The sequence below is a fragment of the Cyprinodon tularosa genome, unplaced genomic scaffold (genome assembly GCF_016077235.1).
Source record: "Cyprinodon tularosa strain WSP-4 unplaced genomic scaffold, ASM1607723v1 ctg367, whole genome shotgun sequence".
Classification (NCBI taxonomy): Eukaryota; Metazoa; Chordata; class Actinopteri; order Cyprinodontiformes; family Cyprinodontidae; genus Cyprinodon; species Cyprinodon tularosa.
Genome location: NW_024039082.1, coordinates 487,127 through 491,840, shown reverse-complemented (window position 1 = coordinate 491,840; position 4,714 = coordinate 487,127). Strand labels below are relative to the sequence as shown.

Genomic DNA, 4,714 nt, shown 5'->3' with positions numbered 1-4,714 from the left:
TAAGAAAATAAATAAATAAAGCAATAATAGTAATAATCCCCAAACTACTGCCGCGTCGTTTAGAAAGATATTACATCTACCTGTTGATCCCCGTAAAGCAAAAATATTATTCATAGATCTGTGTTAATAAACCGGTTTAAAATAAGTTGCCCATAATTTTTCATTGTGAATAAGAAATCTGGTGTGTCAGTTCACTTATCTTTTTTCTCATCCATCTTGTCCGATGATCCCATGACCTTCCATCAACCCATCACTGCCAGTGTTCTTTTCTCATCTGAAGCAGTGGGCATCCAGTCATTTCCTTAATGTTCGCATCTCAGCAGCTGCAAACCATCCCTCCTTCTGAAGTTTAGGAGCAAAGTTAGTCTCTGTGCCCCTTGTAGGTTAATCCATCCTGCGACTCAAGAAAGAAAGTGTCCAATGTCTCTCCAAACAAAAAAGATCCATTGTTCATTTTGAAACATTCCCATCCGTAGTGTAGTCAAAACTATTCGGAAAAAAAATTTAACATGCGTGCCACGTCTTTTTTTTTTTTTTTTTCATAACGGCTAAGATGTTAGTAAACAAACAGAAAACAGAAAACAAACAAACATACAGACACAAACAACGACAAACATGTAAGACAACAAAAACCCCAGTGGTGCCTCCGACTTCTCCAAATAGTTGTTGGTTCATCGTGTCATTCATTTAATGCCTCTGTCAGCATGACTGCTCTTAATGGGGGCGCAATTCCACCCCAACAAAAGTCTGTGAGCTTCAAACCACCACATCCATCTCTACCTCATAGGTCATATCAGAACCAGAGAGGAATTAAAACAAACCCAGAGCTCACCAGAAAGGCCTTCAGCCGGGAACAAAACATGCAGCCACAATCTCTACACCCTGTCTCTGGCATGCTGCGTTCTCACACCATCTCTCTAATGTCCTAATCCATGGTTCCGATCCAGTCCAGTTACTAACCAAGTCAGTCCAGTCAGTTCGAACCTATTCAAATCTCCTATCAAAAAGTTTTCAACTATCTGAACCCCCCTCTCTCTCTTGCTCTAGTCACTCTCAGCCAAGTTGTCCATTTCACATGCCAGAACTTCTGCAGCTGTTGGGAAAATAAGGGTTAATGCACATCTTAAACAAAAACACAATGAAGGATGAGACTTTTGTCAGCCTGTCCTGGAAGAAAAAATGTTAACATTTAAGGATTGTTACAAACACAGCCTGAAAAAGAAAAAAGAACACGTTTAAGCAAAACGATCTCCTGATCCTCCTTAAATGGGCCTCTGAATAATCATGCCTGCTCACTGACAGCCGCACTGTCACTCTCTACAAGCAGGGAAAAAGTAAATGACCCCTCTGGTTTGTTACCAGGAAAAAGCAATCAAAAAGTACATCAATTAGTCAATAGTTAATCACTTCATTCACAGAAATTTGTAAAGTTAGCAGAATTTAACAAGTCATGCAAAGAAGGTAAGGCCCAGATGAACAGTGAAAAGTGTTAGTGTTAGTAATGATTAGAGATTCAAATTAATCAGTTCGTGCTTAGGCAGTTTCCAAGCGGCATTATACACAGATAAAAATAATTATGGATAAAAACTGAAGGCTGAAAAAACCCAGGGTCAGGTCACACCGAAATTGTTCTTAACTCTCCAGCCTTGTTTATAAAAGTTGACCCCGCTAATCTGCTGAGCTCCTGCGGGTATCTTGGCCATATGCTGTGTCCAGTTCCAGCTCGAAGTGTGAATTATCCTGTCCCTAATCAATCTCTAATAAAATCCTAATGAGAGAAAAATGAAACTAATCAATCTCTAATGCAATTCTAATGATTGAAAATGAAACCACCTTTAAATTAAAATCATGTAATGCCCTCGTCTGAGATTTTTGTTTCCCAAAAAGTAAAAACACCCATTCTGCTTCTTTCTGGATAATTACTTATATATTTAATTATTTTTCTAATCTATAATCTATTAATCTACAGTATCTCAGCTGCACTCCACACCCAAAAATTACCTCACACCTTACAACAGCAACCTGCTCTGGTCTTGTCACGGCCTCTCCTAGTTGGGGCCCCTGAGCAACATGTTTGATACGATTACCCTTCTGTTATGCCCCCAGTGCTCCTTCCCAATCCTGTAAAAATGCAAATCATGTTAATGTCACATCAAAAAATATTCTTAATCATTCCCAACTTGACCACACACATTCTACCTCACATGCATTCCACATTTAGGACAGACAGACAGACATTGGCCACATAAAGTTTGTTTAATCCATCAGTATCAATTTAGATTTATCTTCTTAGAGGATTTTTTCCCAATTTAAACAAAAATCATAATCTTTTCACCAGTCCGGTCTTAAGACCTCTGCACCAGTGCTTTTCAGCCTCATTTTAGGATCCTTGTTAAACTATATGTGCACATTTATGGAAACCTAAGATTTATTTGCTCACGTTAGACACCAAAATAAGTTTTCACACCCAATGATTTTTAATTCTAAGCGTCCCCCAAAAATGACATGTTTGAATTTTCAAATATGAGAACACCTCTAAGGGGTTCTGAAAAAGTGGTATGTTTTGTTTTTCTCCTGAAAATCCCATTACCTGTGTAGTTTTTTGGCAGGTGGGCACATAAAGATTCATGGGGCTGTATCTGGCCCCCGTATCAACCATAAAAGGACAGTTGCTGCCCTCAATCAAAATATCTATCACTGCTGCTGGAAATTTCGAAAAAAAACTACCTCCATAACTAAACAAATAGTGGGATCCCGGCCTCCCTAATATTGCTGCATTGACTTCCTTTCTCTAATTCTTACTGAACCCGCACTTCGATCTTCTTTGCCCATTTCTCCCCTTCTCTATCAAACTCACCCTCCATTTCATCTACTGCTGTCTGCCTCTCTTCTTTTTATCCACTGAACTCAACCTTCCTAATTTATCTATTTGATGTAACCCACTCTATTTTGAACAGTTGACTGAGTAAAGATCCATTTAATCCACCTTAGAGTATCCTCAGTGATCAGTGTTTAATTTATATTCACTTTGCTACAGTTTGACAAACTTAGCTTGTGTGGTCTAACATTTTCAAATATAAGCTCCTGAATCAGTCACTCTAAATGCAGATTACAATACCATTCTAGTGTAGTAATTTGGTAGATGTCTTTAAGGTAAAAACTGCTTCTAGACTCCTGGGCCCTGCCTTTGCTGTGACCGGCCCTGTGTGCACTCAGTCTCTCTGTGTCTTCTTTTTCTTTTCTCTCCTGCCTCTAAGTGAAGGGCTGCTCTTTGTGATCCACCTTCTGGAGCTCAATGTTGGGCGGGGGTTTACAGCACTGAAAATGTACTAATTGATCTTCTTACCTTTAAAATGTTCATTTCAAGACATCGTAAATTGTAAATATATCAACCTCTTATATTTTAAGCTTTCCTTTCCATTTGTATCATATCTTCCTCATTGCTATCCGTATGTGGCTTCCTCTGCTCATCTCTCCCTCTTAGACTGTCAGCTGCCCCTAGACTGTGCCCTTCATGTTCTGTGCCCATGCTATCAATTGTTGACATTCGCTGAAATGCTTTATTTACCGCCTCCTCTATTAAATCTTGCATCTGAAACTCCTTTCGTACCTCTTGTCCCAATTCTTCCTCTGTAGGCCTTATTTCACAATTTATCTGACCTTCACGCAACTCCATAACAGGCATCTGCACACATGGGTTTGATGGAAAAATTGCATCACCAGCCTTACGAAAGATTTCTCTGACACCTTGGTGTGGACTGGGGTCCATAATAGGCTCTGTTTCTGCAATATTAGATGTACTCATGAAAGGTTTTTCTTACCCTCTGAAGTGTCGAGTGCCTGCTCACCTCCCTGAGCCCCGTTTTGCTCCACCTGTTCCTGTTCAGGGTCCTTGTCAGAAAAATAGTTACTAAAATTGAACTTGGTTTGTCTAATCAAATCCAAAAGTTTTGTTTCTTCCTTCTGGTGTTTGTCTCGTCCGAACACACCAGCACCAGCCATTTTTTCACGAGCTTGTGACAATCTATTTTTTAGTGTATCCAAATAAAAACCACGTTGTGAAGTGTTTGGAGGGGGCCCCTCTAATTCCCCAAACATTCCATCTTCTCTCATTTTTTCAACCCATTCATCAAATTTTCTAATGTGGTGTTCTGCATCCTTCAATGGATAACTCGCCATGATCATATTTCTCCCTTTATCCAGACTCGCTTTTAACGAGGTGTCTCTGGATTCAATTTCTAGTCCACATGCATCCATCTTTCACACCTTTTGTTCACACAGTGTATAAAATTACACCTCGACGTCTTACGTGAGATCCCTCGGTGCTTTAAACTTTTTACCTATAACTTTCAGTGAGCCGCTTTTCTGCTAAGGAAGTGCGTCCGTCAAAGAAATACGTCCGTCAGTGAAAAGGAAAAAAAGAAAGGAAAAAATGAAAAGAAATTTAGAGAAAAGAAAAGATTTAGATATAGTTCCGCCTAGTTCACTCCACCAACTTTTAGGATTAGACAAACAAGTTACCTAATCCGGGCATCAGTCTCTTCTAGTTTTATGAGGAATATCATTTTATCGTCTCTCTCTTTTCCTTTTATAAGAGAAGAGAAGGAAAGAGAAAAACACCTCAAAGGTCCGTTCCAACCTGATCCGCGCCTTATCATCCGTCTCGGTTTTTCGTAAATGTCCTTATGGGAGGTATACTGGCAAACTCTAGCCG

General features: G+C 39.6%; 1 long non-coding RNA gene across 1 annotated transcript; it reads right to left on the bottom strand.

Annotated features, from left to right (window-relative positions):
- Positions 1-206: 206 nt before the first annotated feature.
- On the bottom strand, positions 207-4,239 carry LOC119790515. Its single transcript, XR_005281728.1, has 2 exons — positions 3,822-4,239; positions 207-3,685 (listed from the first exon to the last, which is right to left on the bottom strand). It is a non-coding gene; the product is annotated as an uncharacterized LOC119790515 (long non-coding RNA).
- Positions 4,240-4,714: the final 475 nt, after the last annotated feature.